General features: G+C 45.8%; 2 non-coding genes across 2 annotated transcripts; one reads left to right on the forward strand and one right to left on the reverse strand.

Moving 5' to 3' along the window:
• Window positions 1-239: 239 nt before the first annotated feature.
• On the reverse strand, window positions 240-330 carry trnar-ucg (transfer RNA arginine (anticodon UCG)). Its single transcript is given in 2 exon segments — window positions 240-275; window positions 294-330. It is a non-coding gene; the product is annotated as a tRNA-Arg (tRNA).
• Window positions 331-509: 179 nt separating this feature from the next.
• Window positions 510-600, forward strand: trnap-cgg (transfer RNA proline (anticodon CGG)). Its single transcript is given in 2 exon segments — window positions 510-545; window positions 565-600. It is a non-coding gene; the product is annotated as a tRNA-Pro (tRNA).
• The last annotated feature ends 23,391 nt before the right edge of the window (window positions 601-23,991 follow it).

The following is a 23,991-nucleotide window of genomic DNA, read 5'->3' on the forward strand; positions in this document are numbered from 1 at the left end:
CAACCATGCACTGCTCTCAGCCATTCCATATCCTGGTTTTTGCATCTAAGCAGAAATACCCTGAAAGAAAGTCCACTTCACCGCTTATCCTGCCCATGCACACAGATCTACAATGTTGAAAATGTACAATCAGCTTAATGTAAGCAAAAGGCCTTCCGCTGCTTCAGTTGAGGTACTGTCAAAAATGGTCGGTTTGAAGCCAGATTCAGAACAGAAAAAGTGTCGCCCAGTTAATTGAACGACCGCGGCAGGACTCGAACCTGCAATCGTCTGATAACTGAAAAACCTCGCAACCGAAGTCAGACGCCTTATCCATTAGGCCACGCGGCCACTGATGCGGCTGTATCTCTTTTTATGGGGAGAATTGTGAGCAGATTCAAGTAAAATGCTCGCAAAATGAAGCGGATTGAGGAAAAGATAAACATATTTAACTGAATGAACAGGACTTCTGCGAGCTGGGTTTGCACCAGCGCAGGGAATCGCAATGCAACTTGAAACATAACATCGGCGGCTCGTTGGTCTAGGGGTATGATTATCGCTTCGGGAATTGCTCTGGCTTACATATGCGAGAGGTCCCGGGTTCAAATCCCGGACGAGCCCCGTCACATTTAGTTAAACTCAACACCTCAGTCATGAAAGCTGAAATCGCTCTGCTTTGACAAAAACGGAATGATCCGGTCATGTGAGCTCTGCCATTTTAAACAGACACAGAATGATCCGGGACTGTGAGCACTCCCGGTTTAAACAGACCCAGAGTGATTAACAACGGAACAATATTCCGGGGTACGGAATCTTCAGGCGAGACAGAGGGGGAGGTATAAGAGGAGGGGGTGTCGCAATATTAATTAAGGAGTCAATTACTGCAGTAAGGAGGGATGATATATTAGCAGGGTCCTCTAATGAGGCCATATGGGTGGAGCTTAAAAACAAAAAAGGGGCAAGCACTTTGCTGGGAGTGTACTATAGGCCTCCAAACAGTCAGGGGGAAATAGAGGAACAGATATGTAGGCAAATCTTAGAGAAATGTGCAAATTATAGGGTAATAATAATGGGGGATTTCAACTTCCCCAATATTAACTGGGATAGTCAAAGTGTGAAAGGCTCAGAGGGTGTAGAATTCTTAAAGTGCATCCAGGAGAGCTTTTTGAGCCAGCATGTAGAAAGTCCTACAAGAGAGGGGGCGGTACTGGACCTAATTCTAGGGAATGTGGCCGGCCAAGTGGAAAAAGTGCTAGTAGGTGAGCACTTTGGTGATAGTGACCATAATATGGTAAGATTTAAGGTGGTCATGGAAAAGGACAGGGATGGGCCGGAAATAAAGGTTCTAAATTGGGGGAAGGCCGATTTTAATAGGATAAGGCAGGATCTGGCCAAAATGGACTGGGATCAGCTACTTGTAGGAAAATCCGCATCGGAGCAATGGGAGGCTTTCAGAAGGGAGATTGAGATCATACAAGGGCAACATGTTCCCATAAATGTCAAGAGTGGTTCCAAAAACCACAGGGAACCGTGGATGTCAGGGGATATACGGGAATGGATTTGGAAAAAAAGGAGGGCTTTTGGTAGATACAAAAGGCTAAAGACGGAGGAAGCCCTAGAGGAGTACAAAAAGTGCAGGGGGATACTTAAAAAAGAAATTAGGAGATCAAGGAGGGGCCATGAAATAACACTGGCGAGCAAAATAAAGGAAAATCCGAAGATGTTTTATAAGTATATTAAGGGTAAAAGGATAACTAGGGAAAAAATAGGGCCCATTAGGGACAAAAGTGGCAATCTGTGTGTGGAGCCGGAAGATGTAGGAGGGGTTCTAAATGAATTTTTTGCATCTGTTTTCACTATGGAGAAGGACGATGTAGACATAGAAATAGGGCGGGGGGACTGTGATATGCTCGAACATATTAACATCGAGAGGGAGGAGGTATTGGCGGTTTTAGCTGGCCTAAAAATGGATAAATCCCCAGGCCCGGATGAAATGTACCCCAGGCTGCTGTGTGAGGCAAAGGAGGAGATTGCGGGGGCTCTAACACATATATTCAGGACCTCTCTGGCCACAGGGGATGTGCCAGAGGACTGGAGAACCGCTAATGTAGTACCATTATTCAAGAAGGGTAGTAGGGAAAAACCGGGGAACTACAGGCCAGTGAGCCTAACATCAGTGGTAGGAAAATTACTGGAAAAAATCCTGAGGGACAAAATTTGTCTCCACTTGGAGAGGCAAGGATTAATCAGGGATAGTCAACATGGCTTTGTCAAGGGAAGATCATGTCTGACTAATTTGATTGAATTTTTTGAGGGGGTGACTAGGTGTGTGGATGAGGGTAACGCAGTGGATGTGGTATACATGGATTTCAGTAAGGCCTTCGATAAAGTCCCGCACAGGAGACTGGTCAAGAAGGTAAGAGCCCATGGAATCCAGGGTGCCTTGGCACATTGGATACAAAACTGGCTTAGTGGCAGAAGGCAGAGGGTGATGGTCGAAGGTTGTTTTTGTGACTGGAAACCTGTGGCCAGTGGGGTACCACAGGGATCGGTGCTGGGTCCCTTGCTGTTTGTGGTCTACATTAATGACTTGGATATGAATGTAAAGGGTATGATCAGTAAATTCGCGGATGATACTAAAATTGGTAGGGTGGTAAATAGCGAGGAGGGTAGCCTCAGTCTGCAGAACGATATAGATGGGTTGGTCAGATGGGCGGAACAGTGGCAAATGGAATTTAACCCGGAAAAGTGCGAGGTGATGCACTTTGGGGGGTCTAACAAGGCAAGGGAATACACAATGAAGGGAAAGACCCTAGGCAAGACGGAGGGTCAGAGGGATCTGGGTGTGCAGGTACACAGATCCCTGAAGGCGGCGGAACAGGTGGATAAGGTGGTAAAAAAGGCATATGGGATACTTGCCTTCATTAGCCGAGGCATAGAATATAAGAGCAAGGAGGTTATGATGGAGCTGTATAAAACACTGGTTAGGCCACAGCTGGAATACTGTGTGCAGTTCTGGTCGCCACACTACAGGAAAGATGTGATCGCGTTAGAGAGGGTGCAGAGGAGGTTCACCAGGATGTTACCAGGGCTGGAGCGCTTCAGCTATGAAGAGAGACTGGGCAGATTGGGTTTGTTTTCCTTGGAGCAGAGGAGGCTGAGGGGGGACATGATTGAGGTGTACAAAATTGTGAGGGGCATAGATAGGATGGATGCTGAGGAGCTTTTCCCCTTAGTAGAGGGGTCAATAACTAGGGGGCATAGATTCAAGGTAAAGGGCGGGAGGTTTAGAGGGGATTTGAGAAAGAACTTTTTCACCCAGAGGGTGGTTGGAGTCTGGAACTCACTGCCTGAAAGGGTTGTGGAGGCAGAAACCCTCACAACATTTAAGAAGCATTTGGATGAGCATTTGAAATGCCATAGCATACAAGGCTACGGGCCAAATGCTGGAATATGGGATTAGATTAGACAGGGCTTGATGGCCGGCATGGACACGATGGGCCGAAGGGCCTCTATCCGTGCTGTATTACTCTATGACTCTATGACTATGACCACGACCCATTCCATTAAAGACAGGCCTGATTTTCAATGCTTATGAAATCGATGGCAACATAAATCGGACTGTTTCTATAATAGGCGGCCGATTACAATGCCTGCTCTTCTGTTGGACGACAAATTGAAGGTTTACTCCATTATAATTTCCCAGAGTGATGAACAACTGACCACGACCCATTCCATTCTAGACAGGCCTGATTTTCAATGCTTATGAAATCGATGGCAATATCAAACGGACTGATTCTATATTAGGCGGCCGATTACGATGCCCGATTTTCTGTTGGACAACAAATGGAAGATTTTTCCATTTTAATTTTTCCCTTTATCTCCGTCATTTCTCTCCAGCCAAATGAACTGAGTGTTGGTGTCAGCCGTGGCTCAGCGGCAGCAAAGTCAAGCACCGCTCCAGAGACTTGAGCACATAATCCAGGCTGACACTCCAGTGCTGCACTGTTGGTGCCTCCGTCTTTCTAGTAAGACGTTAAATCGGGCCCTCTGATCCCATGAGAGAATGCCGAAAAGAACGAGGATTTCTCACCCATTATGTATCTCTCAACCAAAGACACTAAAACAGAAAATCTCGTCATTAAGGTTGATAAATATTTTTGAAATTACATTGCCTCCTAAAGGAGAAATATAATTTCTGCTCCCTAATCATTTGGCTCTGGTCCCGCTACTCTTTCATTCGGTGACAATCTCAGCAGAAGAAAGGAGGAGTTCGACAATCTCCGAATCGCGATCTCTGCTCCACCTTCATTCAAGAAGTTGAAGAATTGCAGTGGTCTCTTTTAATTTTAACAAGATATGAGTAATGCATGGTGCACAGTCCAGGAGCACCAGGGCGGTTCTGACGAAATTGCATTTCAAAGCTTATTTTAGGCAATATTCAGTTAAATGCTCGGAAAGTGTACCAGCATCAAACGTAAAAACGACGAGGATGGGATCCAAACCCTCGCGTACAGAGCACAATGGATTAACAGTCCATCGCCTTAACCTCTCGGCCACCTCGTCTCAAACATACACTGCTCTCAGCCAATCCATTTCCTGCCTTTTGCATCTAAGCAGAAATACCCTGAAAGAAAGTCCACTTCACCGCTTATCCTGCCCGTGCACACAGATCTATAATGTTGAAAATGAACAATCAGCTTAATGTAAGCAAAAGTCCTTCCGTTGCTTCAGTTGAGGGACTGTCAAAGATGTTCGGTTTGAAGCCAGATTCAGAACAGATAAAGTGTCGCCCACTTAATTAAACGACCGCGGCAAGACTCAAACCTGGAATCTTCTGATAACTGTAAAACTCACAACTGACGTCAGACGCCTTATCCATTAGGCCACGCGGCCGCTGATGATACTGCGCCTCTTTTTAAGGGGAGAATTGTGAGCAGATTCAAGGAAACTGCTCGCAAAAAGAAGTCATTAACAACTGACCACTCATAACTCTTGTGCCAAAGCCTATTGCATTTAAAACTGACATTTTTTTTTATTATTCATTGATGGGATGTGCGCGTCGCTAGCTGGTTGGCCTGCCTTTAGTGCTTATCCCTAATTGCCCTTGAGAAGATGGTGGTGAGCCGCATTCTTGAACTGGTACAGTCCATATGGTGTAGGTACTCCCACAATGCTGTTCGGAAGGGAGTTCCAGGATTTTGGCCCAGCGGCAGTGAAGGACCGGCGATACAGGTCCAAGTCCGGATGGTGTGTGGCTTGGTGGGGAACTTGTAGGTGGTGATGTTCCGATGCGTCTGCTGCCCTTGTCCTTCTAAGTGGTAGAGGTCGCGGGTTTGGAAGGTGCTGTTGAAGGAGCTTTGGCGAGTTGCTGCAGTGCATCTTGTAGATGGTACACACTGCAGCCACAGTGCGCTGGTGGTGGAGGAAGTGAATGTTGAAGGTGGTGGATGGAGTGCCAATCAAGCGGGCTGCCTTATCTTGAATGGTGTCGAGCTTCTTGAGTGTTGTTGGAGCTGCACTCATCCAGGCAAGTGGAGAGTATTCCATCACACTCCCGACTTGTGCCTTATAGATGGTGGAAAGGCTTTGGGGAGTCAGGAGGTGAGACACTCGCCGCAGAATTCCCAGCCTCTGGCCTGCTCTTGTAGCCACAGTATTTACATGGCTGGTCCAGTTCAGTTTCTGATCAATGGTAACCCCTAGAACGTTGATAGTGGGGGATTCAGCGATGGTAATGCCATTGAATGTCAAGGGGAGATGGTTAGAGTCTCGCTTGTTGGAGATGGTCATTGCGTGGCAGTTGTGTGGTGCGAATGTTACTTGCCAGCCCAAGTCTGAATGTTGTCCAGGTCTTGCTGCATATGGACACGGATTGTGTCAGTATCTGACGAGTCTCGAATGGTGCTGAACAGTGTGCAATCATCAGCGAACATCACCACTTCTGACCTTATGATGGAGGGAGGGTCATTGATGAAACAGCTGAAGATGGTTGGGCCTAGGACACTGCCCTGAGGAACTCCTGCAGTGATGTCATGTGATTGAGATGAATGACCTCCAAGAACCACAGCCAACTTCCTTTGTGCTAAGTATGATTCTAACCAATGGGGAGTTTTCCCCTTGATTCCCATTGACTTCCGTTTTGCTAGGGCTCCTTGATGCCACACTCGATTAAATGCTGCCTTGATGTCAAGGGCAGTCACTCTCACATCACCTCTTGAGTTCAGCTCTTTTGTCCATGTTTGGACCAAGGCTGTAATGAGGTCAGGAGCTGAGTGGCCCTGGCGGAACCCAAACTGGGCATCAGTTAGCAGGTTATTGCTGAGTAAGTGCCGCTTCATGGCACTGTCAAGGACACCTTCCATCACTTTGCTGATGATTGAGAGTAGACTGATGGGACGGTAATTGGCTGGGTCGGATTTGTCCTGCTTTTTGTAGACAGGACATACTTGGGCAATTTTCCACATTGCCGGGTAGATGCCAGTGTTGTAGCTGTACTGGAAGAGCTTGGCTAGGGGCGCAGCTTGTTCTGGAGCACAAGTCTTTAGTACTATTGCCGGAATGTTGTCAGGGCCCATAGCCTTTGCAGTATCCACTGTCTTCAGCCGTTTCTTGACATCACGTGGAGTGAATTGAATGGGCTGAAGACTGGCATCTGTGATGCTGGGGACCTCAGGAGGAGGCCGAGATGAATCATCCACTCGGCACTTCTGGCTGAAGATAGTTGCAAATGCTTCAGCCTTGTCTTTTGCACTCACGTGCTGGGCTCCACCATCATTGAGGATGGGGATATGTTTGGAGCCTCCTCCTCCTGTTAACTGTTTAATTGTCCACCACCACTCGCGACTGGATGTGGCAGGGCTGCAGAGCTTTGATTTGATCCGATGGTTGTGAGATCGCTTAGCTCTGCCATCTCCTATACTGCAGCTATATGTTCCTCCAAGGCAGCCACTTTAACTTTCTGCTGGTTGTCTACCTCGGTCGCCCATCTGATCAGTTCATCAAAGGTCTGCATGGTGACCAATCCAGTTTTCAGTGTGGCCTGATGGGCACCACACAGCCCTTCCTTGTACATTTAACAACATGCCAAATTGTCTTGTTGTGGTGCTATTATACCTGAGTGGGCTACAAAACTAGTCCACTTCCGTTCTCCATAGTCATGGGCGGACTCCCCTTTCCCCTGACTAATTCCAATGACTTGTCCCTACTTTACTTGTACAAATCCTAAAACGTGCGTAACAGCGGTCCTAAATGCTGTATAATCCATATCTCGTTGCTGCTTTGTAGGGGCTACATTTTGATACCATGTTCCGTCCCTATATTGTTGAGTTAATTGACCCCACAGATCTTCACTCATTTTTGCCCTCACTACTCCATCAGCATCGCGGTTTTGGAAGTTCTGACCTATTCTCATTTCTCTTAGTTTCTGTCAGAGTATGGCATTACTCTGTCGGGGCTTTAGTTCCGGCAGTATTTGAAGCAACTTTAATTTATCTCCTGGGGAGAAAGGTACGTAAGTGTTTTTTATCTGAACTGGTACTGCTGGGATGGTAATGGTGCCTGGGGATGCCCCTACCAGTATAGGCACCGCCGGGGTGCCCGGAATAAATTCCACCTTAATAGGTGCCGTTTTTATGTCGTCATATGGGGGCGGGATATCCCCATCATTACAGTCGAGGTCATGTTCAGCCCCTTTTTGGCTTAGCACCTCCCAGTCTATCCTGTCCTTGAATACTCTTTTCACCTCTGATGGCGCTGCAGGATCTGTTGCCATTACTGGTACTTCGGTACAATTTTCGCGCCCGTTTTTGGTCCAAATTCGAGCACGGCTACTCAACTCATAATATGCGTGAGCCACTAAAATGATGGCCTTTTCTTCATTTAATTTTGTTTCTTTAGCTTACCATTCTCTTTGTTTCGCCGGTGGGTCATTCGGTTGCCAATCCTTATTAACAATTTTGTCAATTAATCTTTTATTTTTGTCCGCTAAATAGCGTGTCAGAGACCCCACCCGTCCCCATTCGAGTTATTCACTTTCCATGGTTAATTGTTGTCAGCAGTACGTCCCGTACTTTACTCTCGCAGAGTGAGACAGTACTTGCAACCACAGTTGTCAGAGTTACCATCTTTGCTTTACTCTCGCAGAGTGAGATGTTACTTGCAACCGCAGTTCTCAGAGGTATCTCCCTTATTTACTCTCACAGAGTGAGTCCATACTGGCAACAATTTTGTTCGGGTAATTTGTTGTCAGATGTATGCTGAGCACTACTTTCAACTGGAGTTGTCAGAGGTATGCTTAAACTTTCTGCATTGCTTGTAACTCGAGTTGTCAGAGTTATGCTTTAGACTTTTTCTCCAAAGTTAACGCACTACTTGCAACACATACCACACCTGCACTTCCGCGCATTTCACCTGCACCCCAAGACCGCTTGACTTATCGATTCACATGTTTTAGTTCTTTGATTCAAAAGGGGGCGGTGGACATGAGACGGTGTTACCTTGCCCTAACTGTATGTGGCTTTTTAAAGTACTCACGTTTTTGGCTCAGCTTCACTCGCCCATGCTTCCCGTCCGTGAGGATCCTGTTCGTGATGCCAATTGATGTGGAGCATTTTAAACAAACACTTGACACAAGGTTTTCGGATCGATAATCAACTCTTCTTTATTACACTGGTGGGGAGACAATCTGCTCTGTCTTAGCCAGACTTCACCAAATTGGTACAGCAAACACTACATTTTTATACATTAAAACACATATGTCCTGCTCGCTCAGAATTCATTCCTGCCACCTGATTGGACCTTGGCCATATGCATCTTCACTGATTGGTTGCCTATGCTGCATAACATTAAAGTACCACTTTTATTATCGTAAACCTTTATGTCCGTTATCCCCCACGCTGTTGTTGCACCTATGATCTTTGCTTATGCGAGATAGGGACTCATCAACATTGTACTTCTGACTCATTGTCCTCCTTTCCTGCCTCTCTAGGCCTCTTTAATTCCAACTCATTGTTTTACTTTCCTGCTAGAACAGAACTTACATCCTCTAGGCCTCTTATGGTTTCCACATCTGACTATTTGCAATTGTCTGTAAGTGACACAGTCTGCAGTTCTAACTCTACCGCTTAGGTTATCTCAACTGCCAGTTCAGCAATTTAGAAAAAGCTTACTACTGCAAAGACTTATTAGATTATTTTCTTTATTACACCATTCAGTGAAACTGCCAGCGATATCACTTTTACTCTTTCCCCACTGCAGATGGAACCATTTATTTAATATCAACATTTATAAACGGGCCATGCTGGGACACCCTGGCAGGATCTGTGGGGAGAGGAAGGCAGAGTTAAGGTTTCAGCTCGATGATCATCTGTTCCTACAAATAAACATCATGCATATGTTAGTAGTTTTTAAACAGTAAAAAAGACAACTTGCACTCCTATAGCACCTTTCACGACCGTCGGACGTCCCAGTTGCTCACCAATGCTCAGTTTGAGTCCCGACAGGACCACTAGGTTCCAGACCACATTACAGCCTTGATTCTAACATGGACAAAGGAGCTGAATTCTAAAGGCGAGGTGAGAGTGATTGCTCTTAGCAGCAAAACAGCATTAGACCAAGTGTTGCACCAATGAGCCCGAGTAAAATTGAAGTCAATGGAACTTGTGGGTGGACACAGGGGAAAGCCGACTTTTGGAGACATACCTAGCATAAAGGAAGATGCTTGTGGATGTTGGAGGCGAATCACGTCAGCACCGGGACATCACTGCAGGAGTTAATCTTCACCTGCTTCATCAATGACCTTCCTTCTATCATAAGGTCTGACCTGGGGATGTTCAGTGATGATTGCACAATGTTCAGTTCCATTCTCTTCTCATCAGATAATGAATCAATCCTGGCCTGCATGCAGCAAGACCTGCACAACATTCAGGCTTGGGCTGATATGTGGAAAGTAACAATCGCGCTACACAAGTGCTGAAGCTTCTTCCACAGCACCTCCCAAAACCGCGACCTGTACCTCATAGAAGGACAAGAGCAGTTAGTGCATGGGAACACCACCACCTACAAGTTCCCCTCCAAGGAATGCACCATCCTGACTTGGAAATATATCATCGTTCCTTCATTGTCTCTGGGTCAAAATCCGGGATCTCCATCCCTAAAAGCAACGTCGGTACCTTCACCTCACGGACTGCAGTGTTTCGAAAAGGCGCTCATCACCACCTTTTCAAGGGCAATTAGGGATGTGCAATAAATTCTGATATTGCCAGCGACACCCACATCCCATCAATGTTGATTTTTTAAAAATTGCTTTACAGAAAATGAAGTACTTTTTGAAGCATAGTCACTGCTTATAATATGGGAAAACACGGCAGCCGATTTCTGCACAGCAAGATCCCACTGTGATGTTGGCTGTCGGACACAGCTATGCCCAGGACACCTAGGAGAACTCAGTACCTCTTAGACTCAAAGAACCTTAGAAATTTACAGCCCAGAAGGAGGGTGATAGGCTCTGGCTGAAAGACCGACCCAGCCTAATCCCACTTTCCAGCTATTGGTCCGTAGCCTTGCAGTTTACGGCACATCAAGTGAATATCCAAGTACTTTTCAAATATGACGTGGGTTCCTGCTCTACCACCATTTCAGGTAGAGAGTTACAGACCCCCACCACCCTTTGGGTGAAAAAAGTTCTCCCCAACTTCCCTCTAATTCTTCTACCAATTACTTTAAATCTATTCCTCCTTGTTATAAACCTCTCTGCTAACTGAAATGGGTGCTTCCTATCCACTCTAGCTCGGCCCCACAATATTTCATACACCTGAATTAAGTCTCACCTCCGCCTCCTCTGTTCCAAAGAAAACAACTCCAGCCTATCCAATCTTTCCTCAGAGCCAAAATTCTCCAGTCCTGGCAACACCCAGAGGACAACAGTCGAAATGTAATTGGCAAAAGAACCAGAGGGGAGATGAGGAGTTTTTCTTTTTTACATTACGAGTTATTATAATCTGTAATGCTCTGCCTGAAGTGATGGTGGATGCAGCTTCAATAGTAACTTTCAAAAGGGAATTGGATAAATACTTGAATTGGAAAATTGTGCAGGGGTATGGGGAACGAACTGGGAATAATTGGATTGCTCTTTCAAGAGCACGACGGGGCAAATGGCCTCCTTCTGTGATGTATGATTCTCTGATTCTCTGAAAGGTTTTATTAAAGGATTCATCTAAATGAGGCGGTTATTTGCCGGCTCCACTATCTCATTTTATTGCTGTATACAAGTATCTGTTCTGTTTTCCCTCAACCTCAACTCAAGCTCTGAGTACTGCACGGTGGCCAAGTGGTAAGGCGTCCGTCTCATAAACCAAATATCACCCCCAACTGTGCCTGGGAGGGTTTTATCATATTTAATTTGACATTTTTAAGGTTTCTCCTTTTTTATCTCTATCAAAACCATTCTTAATTTTGAACATATCTATCAACAATCTTCTTGACATTCACTGCTCTAAGGAGAAAAATCCCAGCTTCTCCAGTCTCTTCGCATAAATGAGGTCCCCCATCCCTGGTACCATTCCAGTAACTCTATTCTGGACTCTCTACAAGGCCTTGAGTTCTTTCCTAAAGTGTGCTGCCCAGAATTGAACGCAATACTCCAGCTGAGGCCTCACCAATGCTTTATAAATGTTTAGCATAATTTCCTTGCTTTTATGCTCTATTCATCTATTAATAAAAGAAAGGAACCCTAATCATTTCTAACATCCTTCTCGCCTTGTCCTGCCACCTTCAAAGGTTTGTGTGCACACACCCAATGTCTCCCTGTTCCTGCACCTTTTTTATAATTGAACCATTTAGAGCTGTTTAATAAATTGCAGTGGAGAGCATTGTGAGCAATTTAGGGGCCAGTGATCTCCAGAGGGAGCCGATAAAAGGAAATAATCGGCCCCATTAAATTAGTACCATTTAGTTTACATTGCCTCTCCTCATTCTTCCGACCAAAATATATCCCTTTGCACTTCTCTGCGTTAACTTTCATCTGCCATGTCTCTGCCCATTTCACCAGTCTCTTTCTGTTCATACTCCCTCTTTGTAGCTATTACTATCTGCTCTTGCTATCTGTGCTTTGTATCTTTCCCATTCGTCAGGATCTGTGCTATGTTTAGCTTTTTTGTATGCTTTTTATTTTATTTTACTGCTGTCTGTCTCTTACCTCTTTAGTCGTCCATGCCTGTTTTATTGTCCAGTAGAGTTCTTGCCCCTCAGGGGTATAAACTGATTCTGTACCATGTTAAATTTATTTTGAACACTGATCTGCTGTCATTTAACCTATTAACAGATTTGCCCAGTTTAATGTGGACAGTCTCTCCTTCATCCCGTTGAAGTCGGCCTCACCTAAATCTAGAATCTTAGTAGTTGTTTCGCGTTTCTTCCTTTCAAACACTACGTTGAACTCGATCATGTTATGATCACTATTAAATAAATGTTGATGCACCTTTAGTCTGTTGAATAAATCTGACTCATTACTCATTACTAAATCAAATATGGCCTGCCCGCCTGTTTTTTCTAAGGCATATTGTTGTAGAAAACTATTCCGGACGCACTCAATAAATTAATTAAATATCTGACAGGTGCTAGTCTGCTTATCGCTATCTATAGGAAAATTTAAATCCTCCATTAAAACCACTCTGCTTTTCCTACACGCTTGTCTAATTTCTGCATTTATAAAATCTAACATTTCACAGCTGCGACCAGGGGGCCTCTACCCAACTTCCACGACAGTCTTAAATCTTTTCCTAGCTCTTAATTCTACCCATAAAGTCTCCATAGCCTACTTATCTCTCATTATATCCTCTCTTAGCATTGTAGTGATTTCATGCTTAATCACTAAGACTACTACTCCCCCTGTACCATTTCCCTATCTTTCCTGTAGACGTCCAGCAGAACTTCCATCACTCTGTATTACCGCCAAATTGAGATGAAGGCTACAATTCCATGAACCTTTCATTTTATGTTTTACCTGTCCAGTAGTTGGAAGTAATTACTCTACGTGGAGTTTTCATACTTTCTGCTCCTCCAGAGTTCCTAACTCATCACCTTTTTGAATATACTCTGATTTGTATTACTCAGGTCTAAAGTGGATGACCTCACAGTTCTCCACGTTGAACTCCATCGGCCACAGTTGTGCCCATTCACTTAATCTATCAATGTTCCTTTGGAACTTTCTGCTCCCACCTACACTACTTAATTTGCCGCCTAACTTAATGCCATCAGCAAACTTGGTTATAGGATGGGCGTCATCGAAATGTGAAAGAGATCTGGGACCGGGAATAGATCTGCGGGCTGAGCTGAGAGGACATTGGAATTCAGAATGTATAAAGTGCAGTCTCCAATGCTCCACTTATCTAAATCAGACTGAAAGTAATTTGTAATACATCATCGATCCATATTGGTCGCTGTAACCTGAGGTTGTAGCTCGGTGTTTCAGTTTGGAAAGGGTTGGGTCTCTGTGGCACAACCGGTTGACAAGATCAGCTGCCAGCTCAAATAATTGATGGTTCCAATAACGATCGAGTAATCTTTACCTTATTGTCTCACAGTTTCAGTTGACAACGAATGAACACAAATGTGCTGCAAACATTGCCAGCTGGGCCCGGTTGATATTCCCAACATTTACCCTGCGGTCGGATAGCACGCACATCAAAAATATATAAAAGCCTGAGACTGGCTTCACGGAAATCAGAATTCATCTTAGCAGACTAGGCCCCGAAATGCCGGATGGGAGGCTGCACTGGTTGCAGGAGAGCTGGTTCGCTGTGACATGGATGTTTCCGCAGTGAGCCAGACCAGACTCTCTCCATGTTTCCACAAAGAAACTCACATCTTTTATTTTGGAAAAGCAAAATGATATTCACATTCTGACTGGTTTCAGTTGATTTGTGAGAGATCATTATAAGATCCTGAAGGGCTGCCTCGGTTAATAACAACTGTTTTAAGCTGAATTTGAGACACGGCAGCAAATCTATCATTTTGCTGCTGTTTTCCAGAGCCCAGAATGAGTGAGGCCGCGAAAAGCAGCTCTCTTCAATAACCCGCTGATGGAAATAGCAGCAAATGTGGCCTCAGACAGCACATTACAGCCCACCTCTGGGGAATAAGATGCCGCTGAAGCAGAGTTGTGCAGAGCTTTGCATCTCTCCCCTATAGGCGACGGCATTGAGATCGATATCATGGAATCATAGAATGGAAGAATATTACAGCACAGTAGAGGGCATTCGGCCCATCCAGCCTTTGAAAGAGTGTACCAATTAATCCCACTCCCCTGCGGGTTCCCCATAGTCCAGCATATTTTTTTATTCCCAAGAGTTTATCCAATTACCTTTCAAATGTTAGTATTGAACCTGCTTCCACTACCCCTTCAGGCAGTGCATTACAGATCATAAAAATTCACTGTATTAATGTTTCCTCCTGTCACTTCTGTTTCAGTTCCAAATACCATAAATCTGTGAATTCAGGTAACCCGCCCTCTGGTCACTGGAAACAGATTGTTCTTCTTAACTCTCCCCAAGTCCTTCAAGTTTTTAATGACTTCCCTCAAATCTCCCCTTAAGCTTCTCTGCTCTAACGAGAACAACCCAGCTTCTCTAGTCTCTGCACGTAACTGAAGTCTTTGATCACTGGTACAATTCTAGTAAATCTCCACTGCACACTCTCTGAGGGCTTGACATCATTCCTCACTGTGGAGCCCAGAATTGGCCACAATACTCCAGCTTGGGCCTAATTAGTGTTTTATGAAGTTTGAACATAAATTCCTTGCTTTTTTGCTCTATTCCCCGATTTATAAAGTCAAGGACCGCGATGCCCTCCTTACAGCCTTCTCAACTTGTTCTACCACCCCTAATTACTTGTGACCGTACACCCCCAGGTCGCTCTGTTCCTGCACCCACTTTAAACGTAACACGTGGTTTATTTTCACTCTCCTGATACTTCCTACCAAAATTTATTCGTCAAATTTCATCTGCCATGAACATTTCGCCGGTCTGTCTATGTCCTCCTGAAATCTGCCAATAACATTCTTGTGGCGGTTCCACCGGGTGTCCCTTACATATATTATACATAATTCGCTTTAACATACTTATGTATGTATATAACTTACCTCTTTGGGCCGTTACCCCTTTAACTTACCTGTTTGGGCCGTTGCCACTTTAAGGATGCGACATAATGCACTGACGTTACTTCACGCATCACGTGACACACCTAAACCCGTCGGCCGCTGGCCTACTTCGGCCGTCCACTCCCTCGACGGTCACAACAGCCGGTAACAGTGCCGGGTGCCTCTCGCGCTCGGACTTCAGCCACAACGGCCAGCCTCAGTGCAGGATAAATGCGCCGAAATATCGGCGCGGATCATGTGACCGCCCCAAGCGCGGGCGAAAGCGCTGACGTCACGATGCGGTCACGTGACGCACGAAGCGTGGGAAAACACAGCCGAGCGTGATGACGTCATCACACAATCCACAGGACTGTGGACTTAGTCCTTGTGGTGTCCCCGCTGGGTTAAGACGTACCTACCGGCTCTCCTGCATCCAACTCCATTGTTTGCTGTATAACATCTGTTTCCTGCATTAAATAACTTATTGATTGTTCTCCTGAAGTCCAACTCGATTATTTAGTAGTCATTCATTCAATACCTACCTAGGTGAACACGAACTGCTACATTGGTGACCCCAACCACGAAGACTCGTTCCGGCCGACGATACACCAGCCCGTCAGCCTGCTGGTTGTGTTAACTACCACACTTTTCAGTGAGGCAGAGAAGCGTGCCGCCCTCTCGGAAGTTTTTCCACTAAGTCAACAACAACAAAAAGCGTTGCCATCCTCCAGGCAGTTTACCGCTACCGAAATTCACAACAACCCGGACCGTTGCCGCCCTTTCTCCAGTTTTCTCCTTAACAAACGCAAACATCTACTGACGCTGCAAACATCGAGGACAGTCCAACGGGCATCCCGCGGCCACAATCTGCCATGGGAAAGTTGCTGTTTTCAACGATCACTGATCAACGCAGCAACTTTTCACCCTCCGTTGTGTTATCGTCATAGCACTATGGCACGCACCATTCTGTGCGTTCCAGCCTCCCGAAGGATATGCTCACCTGTCAGCGAGTTCACCGACCTTGCCTGTCAAGTCCTTCTGGATCAATCGTTTGGCGTTCCTGCAGAGTTTGTCAGAACAAGGACTTGTTTCAACATCAACGGAGACATCGCCCACGTCCACCCAACCTGCTCATCACTCTGATAAGGCCTGCTGTTTCACATGCCTCCATCGTCCTTCACCTGATGGATACATTTTATTTGCGATGATGTGCGTAAGGATCAGCTTATGACCTGCATCTTCAAATCTGGCCTGCCAAGTCGAGACAGCATGCCCGCCGAGACCACTAGCTCGTCAGTCCATCTCATCTTTCGACTTTCATTAATGTGAATTCTGGGGGGGCGCATTGGCGGTTCCACCGGCTGTCCCTTACTATGTATATACATAATTCCCTTTAACTTAACTTTGTATGTACATAACTTACCTGTTTGGGCCATTGCCCCTTTAACATACCTGTTTGGGCCATTGCCCCTTTAAGGACACGTCCTAAGGAGCTGACGTCACGTCACGCATCACGTGACGCACGGGCGGTGGCCACCGGCCCGGCTCAGCCTCCCGTGATGGCCGCCAGCACAGCTCGGCCTACCGCGCCCGCGACATCGGCGGCATCGGCCAGCCACAGTGCCGGGTGCCGGGTGGACGCTCTCGCACTCGCAACTTCGGCTGCATCGGCCAGCAGCAGCGCCGGGTGCCTCTCGCTCTCGCGTCTTCGGCCTCAACGGCCAGCCACAGTTATGCGCCGATGCAACGACGCAGGTCACGTGACCGCTCAAGCGTGGGCAAATGCGCTGACGTCACGACGCGGTCACGTGACCACACAAGCGCGGGAGACGCGGCCGAGCATGATGACATCATCACACTCTCCACAGGACTGCGGATTCAGTATTCGTGGCATCCCCGCTGGGTTAAGACATGCCTACTGGCTCTCCTGCATCCAACTCCATTGTCTGCTGTATAACATCTGTTTCCTGCATTGAATAACTTATTGATTGTTCTCCTGAAGTCGATCTCGATTATTTAGTATTCATTCATCCAATACCATTCCACAGGGTGTCCCTCACTATGTATATACATAATTCCCTTTAACTTACCTTTGTATGTGCATAACTTACCTGTTTGGGCCGTTGCCCCTTTAACTTACCTGTTTGGGCCGTTGCCACTTTAAGGACGCGTCCTAACGCGCTCACGTCACGCATCACGTGACGCACGCGCGGCGGCCGCCGACCCGACTCGGCCTCCCGTGACGGCAGCTGGCACAGCTCGGCCGACTGCGCCCACGACTTCGGCCGCATCGGCCAGCTGCAGTGCCGGGTGCTTCTCGCTCCCGCGACTTCGGCTGCAACGGCCAGCCTCAGTGCCGGGTAACGCGCCGACTTATCGGCGTGTGTCACGTGACCGCCCCAAGCGTGGGCGAACGAGCTGACTTCACGACGCGGTCACGTGACGCCCGAAGCACGGGAAAACACAGCCAAGCGTGATGACGTCATCACGCAATCCACAGGACTGCAGACTCAGTCCTCGTGGCGTCCCCGCTGGGTAAAGACGTATCTGTTGGCTCTCCTGCATTCAACTCCATTGTCTGCTGTATAACATCGGTTTCCTGCATTAAATAACTTACTGATTGTTCTGAAGTTGAAGTCGATTATTTAGTAGTCATTCGTCCAATACCTACCTAGGTGAACACGAACTGCTGCATTCCCACTATTTACTACGTTGCCAACACACCTGCAAACTTTGAAATTTGACTCCCTATACCCAAGTCCAGGTCATTTATATATAACAAGAAAAGCAAGTATCCTAAAACCCATCACTGGGGGACCCACTGCAGCGAAGGCAGCGCAATACAGCCGGTGAAGCAACATGCCACACAGCCCGCCGAAGCCTCCTCATACACAGAGCACACTGACATTGAAATCCGGGGAGCTTGTCTCCCGGTCACTCGGCCTTCCAGCAACAGGTCGCATTTTGTCCACCTCAGTGTGTAAGTGGAGGGACATTGACTTTTCCATTCGGGAGGAAGTCCGGATGGCCGAGCGGTCTAGGGTGCTGCGTTTAGATCGTGTGTGTTCGAATCCCACTTCAGAGATTTTGTCCTTTACCTATACTGTACGATTTTATCTGGATCTGCTGGAAGTCATTTTTCGGCCCAGTTGATATATTCCTTCCAGAAAACGAAGCCCACTTCCATTCAAGGCAGGATTGTTTGATTGGTTGTAATATGTATTGTGTTGGGAGTCAGCAGAACAGGGCCAGTGGAATCAATCCAATGTGCTTCAACCTTGCAGTTCCACGTCATAAATTATCAGATAGGACCCAAATCATTCCACAGCAATCACCAGTGGCTTTGGAAGAAGGTTAATGTAAACTGCCATATTTACATCATGGCTTTAAAGACACTCAACTAAAGTCATTTTTTAGCAATCAATTACCTGTGATCCTTGTAAATATATTTGTGTATGTTCATGTTAGATACACATGTATTTGCTAGTTGCTAATGTGTTGAATATAAATGATTTTGCGTCTCTGTTAGTTACTAATATACTTAGATGTGTCTGTATTATTTAATGTATTGGGTGGGCGATCTGTGTCAGTTATAAATGTATTTCTAAGCGCGGAAAATGTCCAGTCCGACCCCATTCTACCTTCTCATTGTTGCCACTTAGGACACGGCAGACCAGCTGTCACATTCGGATTCAACTTTGCTTTCATTCACCATGTTGATATTTAGAAAATGTGATGTTCAGAAGATAGCACCTCCTGTTCCACCAGACTCGCTGCTACCACCTAAGCCTTCCTCAATCTTTCTGATAAAACTTGAGTGTTCATTTCCCACTCTGATCTCTCCAGACCATTGGTTACTCTTGGTGATAGCTCCTCAGCGTCCCTTACTCTCTTCGATACATTCCAGAGCGCCCCTTACACTCTCTCATAACTCCCGAGCGCTCATAACCTCTCTGGTACCTCCTGAGTTCCCTTATCCTCTGCTATACCTTCTGAGATTCCGTTACTCTCTCTGGTATACACTTAGAGCCCTCATACCCACGTGATACTATCTCAGAAACCCTTCAATTCTTTCAGAGCCTCTGAGATCCCATTGCCCTCACAATCCCCACTGAGAAACTCTTAGACTCCCTGATACCAGGAGCAAAGTGTATCTGGAATGTCGTGGCGCAGGACAATGTGGGCGGAACCGACTGACTTTACAGCGTGTGTGGGAAAGTTAAGCGCGATCTTGTGTGTGGGAAGAGCACAGGAACGTTATGCCTGAAGCTGCGCCCTTGAGGCAAGTTTTGTGTTGTTGGGTAAACTGCAATAGTGAAAGCAGAAAATTAAAAGAAGAAAATGCTGGAAATATTCAGCAGCTCAGGCAGCATCTGAAGAGAAATTTCCGTTTTACCAGGGCATCACTATCCACTTTGATTGATACATCACGTAACTCATATCTTACAATTTCAACACCTCCGTGCAAGGAGCAGTTGGGGCCGAAATGAGGACTTTGTTGATTTGAGCAAATAGAGTGAGGCAGCAAAACAATACTTCCCACTGCGGATTGGGCAAGCAATGGACTCAGATACCTGAGTCTTGGATGTGTTGAAAAAGGGGAAAAAGATCAATCATAAATGCAATAATGGTAGAATTCGAAACAACGCGTGTAGAATATAAACAATTAGCGACCCTATGCTTTAACCTCTCAACCACCTGCCTCCATGAACGCAATGCAAAGCCCTTGCCTCAATGCAAAATCAACAGGAGAGCCGGCATTCAATTATCAGTCAACAGTATCAGAACTGGGGCAGAGTTGGTGTGGTGATGTGGCCGAGCCATCTAAAGTGCTGGATTTAGGCTCTAGTCTTTTCAGGGGCGATGGTTCGAATCCCACTGCTGCCATAAAATTGTGTTGGTTTTGTTGTTGTCTGAAGAAATGCTGGCTGCAAAGTTAAAAATAAAAAAAAGATTCAGTTAATTCAGTGGAAATTAGAAATCATTCATTAATAACCGGATCACATAATGGATAAGCTGTTTAACTTTGTGGTGTATTATAATGCTATCAGACAATTGTAGTTTCCAGTCTTCTGCGATCAGCTTGCACACTGGGTTGCATCCTGGATCGGACCTGTTTTACACCTGACCATTTCTAACAATCACTGACCTCATGTAACGGAAATATCTAAATTGCTTTTGTTCACAGAAGCTGACTGTACATTTTCAACGTTGTGGATCCGGGTGTAACGGGCAGGATTGCAGTGAAGAGGACTTTCGTGCACATTGTTTCGGTTTGGATGTCATCTTTATTTTGTCTCCGTCATTTCACTCCAGCCGAACGAACGGAAGGAAGAAGGAAGAAAGATCTCTCTCTGATTCGTGATCTCTGTTTCACCTTCATTCGAGAAGATGGAGAATTCCAATGGTCCGTGTTAATTTTAACAAGATATGAACAATGAAGTGGCCGAGACCACTGGTTTGGCCAAGATTAGAATTAAAGCTAATTTTAAGTAAGATTCAGTCAAATGCTGGGAAGGTTTATCAGCATCAAACATTCAACACAATAAATAAGCACAATGGATTAACATTCTATCGTCTTAACCTCTCGTCTCCCGTCTACATCAACTCAGCCATTCCATTTCCTGCTTTTTGCATCCAATCAGAAATACTCCTCAAGAAAGTCCCCTTTACCGTTTGTCCTGCCGTGCACCCAGATCGACAATGCTGAAAATGTAGAATCAGCTGCTGCAAGCAAAGGGTATTCCGTTACATCTGGAAGGCAGTAATGTGCCTGATCGAAAGAAGAGGTGTGCACCCCTTTTAATCAGACCAGGCAGGCTGGTCACACCGGTTTGATTCCCGGCCAGTACAGAACCCTGTACGGTTTGAATTCGACACCCATAGGACCAATTCACAAGCCAGCTTCTCACACCCTTTCAGCGATAGAGGAAGCAGAACTGACTAATATTCAGGGAAGTGGGTGTTTCAGAAGATTGACACTGAATGTAAGTTTATCCCAATTCAGGCGAGCTCATGGGTGCAGAAAGCAAAATGTAAAGTTCCTGCATTAGCCAGAATAGAACACGGATGCAGGACGTCCAATGAGACACCGAGCAGAATACACCTGGGAGACTTTAACTTTTCTCAGTTGTTGGGTTTTCAGTTGCTTCAGTGAAGCTCTGTGATTTCGAAATATATGGGCAAAATTACACGAAATCTCATGTTTTTAATGGAAAGTATTTATGTTTTCTGCAATGTCGATCGACTGTAAGAAGCTGAGATTTGACTAAAATCTAGCGGGGTTCGTCCGGGATTTGAACACGGGACTTCTCGTAGCTTTGAAACACCAAAGCAAGAATGTGAGCAAACCCGTTTTAGACAGACATAGAATGATCCGTGACTGACAGCAATCCTGACTACGATTAGCAACAACGTCAGACGCCTTATCCATTAGGCCAAGAACATTTCTCGTGCAATCCTGTTATTTTGCTTCCAAAGGCCGGCCGTGCTTTCGAAATACTTGTCTGTCGAGCGGTCCCGCAGGTCTAAATGTATCGACTGGTTTCAAAGCATCAATTCAGATTGCTGCGAATGGGACATGTGCCCCAGGAACAGCGGTGGTAGCAGAGCAAACGTAATGGTGTAAGTGGGTGAAAGTGAATGTTAGATTAAGGTAATGCCACAGGAATGTGACAAAGAAACGGAAGGAGGAAAGTAAAGGACGGCTCTAGATTGTGGTCAGAAGATAAAGCTGGGAGAAGGGGCGGGTTTGAATTATGGAGCATCAAGCTCAGGCATGTGAGAGCGCGGGGTTTGAAGGAGTAAATAGGATTTCACCATAAATAAAAGAATACTGTTTGATGTAGTGAAGATTGATTTTTCGCTTTGTTCTATCAGCAGGTGCCGCAAAAAACATGATATAAAGCAAACTATAGCGTGATTCTGATTCGAACCAAAGTTGCTGTGGCCACAGTGCAGAGTACTGACCAGTATATGATCCCAGCGTCATACATCAGCAACTCCAACACTGCCCTTACCACAGCAAAATCACGCATGGCACTGCTTAGAAAAGTTTGATTTTTGGGGAAGATGTCAATATCAGCACCACCAGAAATTTTGACAGCGGTGGAATTAGACCCACGACCCGCAGCGAATGGAGCCATAAACCATAATGGGAACTTGTGGAGCCGCAGTTACATTTAAAAGGGTTGTAGCCCTTTCACAACAGAGTAAACTCACCCCTGGAGATTCATTAGGACAAAAGGCCCCGCTGGGAGTCAAACCCAGGATCGCCTGTTTACTGAACAGGCGCTTTAACCAGCTAAGCCACAGAGGCAAATCGCGCCTGAATTATGCCGTCGCCTCTCACTGGTATCAATCAGCTACATGTCACAGCCTGTTGGAGGCTGAGGCCGTTTTGTATCGAGCCATCTCTCCTGTCTATTCCGCCAAGCGTCCCGATGCTGTCTGTATCTCACTGTGTTTATCTCAGTTTCAATCTCTGAGTTGATTCTAAATGAATATCTGTGTTTATGTTTTACATGAAATAAATGAGGGGTCAGACAATTCTTCCTCTGACACTGGGGAACGAATGAGCCAACATTGATAACAAGATTTAGATTATTGTGATGCTGCAATTAGAATATTCCATCTTTCATTATATAGGTTCAATTCTGTGCAAAATAAATTGCAATCCCAACGTGTTTCCAATAGGCCACTTTTTAATTTGACGTCACAGACGCCACCATTTCACCGCAAGGTGATTCATAACTAATACACAGAGAGGCCAAGCAGTGAAACGGTATTTGTAGAAAGGGTTGTGAGACTGTGGAATGCACTGGCCCAGCAAGCAGCAGATTTAAAACAAGGTTAAAAAACCGGCAGCCTGTGGAAGGAAGGGGGGAGAGAGGCATGAGAGACACAGGAAAGATCAACTTGGAAACTATTGGCCCCGAATCTACTTTAAATCGCCTCACTGTATTTAAACCCAGCACGGTGGCATAGTGGTTAGCACTGTTGCCTCACAGCGCCAGGGACCCGAGTTCGATTCTGGTCCTCGGGTGACTGTCTGTGTGGAGTTTGCACATTTTCCCCATGTTTGCGTGGGTTTCCTGCTAGTGCTCCGGTTTCCTCCCACTAGTCCCAAAGATGTGTGGGTTAGGTTGATTAGCTATGATAAATTGACCCTTAGTGCTAGGGGGATTAAATACGTGGGGTTACGGGGATAGGGTGGGATATGTAGGGGTTACGGGGATCGGGTGGGATATGTGTCGGTGCAGGCTCAATGGGCCGAAATGGCCTCCATCTGCATTGTGGGGTTTCTGTGATTGATTCTGTGAATGTCAGATTCACACTGATGCATGTGAGCAATATAGGACATTTACCGCTGTCTCTGGTCTAAAATATCTGCTTTATTATTTGATCCCACCCACTGTGTTGAGGCTCTACCCTGAATATTTATCTCCGACCTAGAATCAGTTTGTAATCTGGAGGCAAGGTTTCTGCAGCCAGCGAGCAGAGGCTGTGGCTGATCTGTGTCATGTGGGAGCATAACACAATGTTTCTGCTATTTATTTTCATTACCCTGCAGAATATTCCATACTGTTCTCAACATCTTACATACCGTTAAATATCGGAAGTTTTCTTTTATTGTAATGATCGCTGCGATTCTTCTGGACTTGCTGAATTTGCAGCAAATTAAATATCACAAAACCGTCATCGCCAATAATAAACAGGGTCAGCGATTTGAGAATTTAATATCTTGGAGCAGACTTTGTCGCGGCTGCAATGGCCGAGTGGTTAAGGCGTTGGCCTTGAAATCCAATGGCGTTTTCCCGACAAGGTTCGAGCCCTGCTCGCAGCGGGTTCTCTCATTATTGTAATTAATTACTTCT

Source organism: Somniosus microcephalus, unplaced genomic scaffold (genome assembly GCF_052327205.1).
Source record: "Somniosus microcephalus isolate GS21.2 unplaced genomic scaffold, FLI_Smic_1.0 unresolved_chr1, whole genome shotgun sequence".
Lineage (NCBI taxonomy): Eukaryota > Metazoa > Chordata > Chondrichthyes > Squaliformes > Somniosidae > Somniosus > Somniosus microcephalus.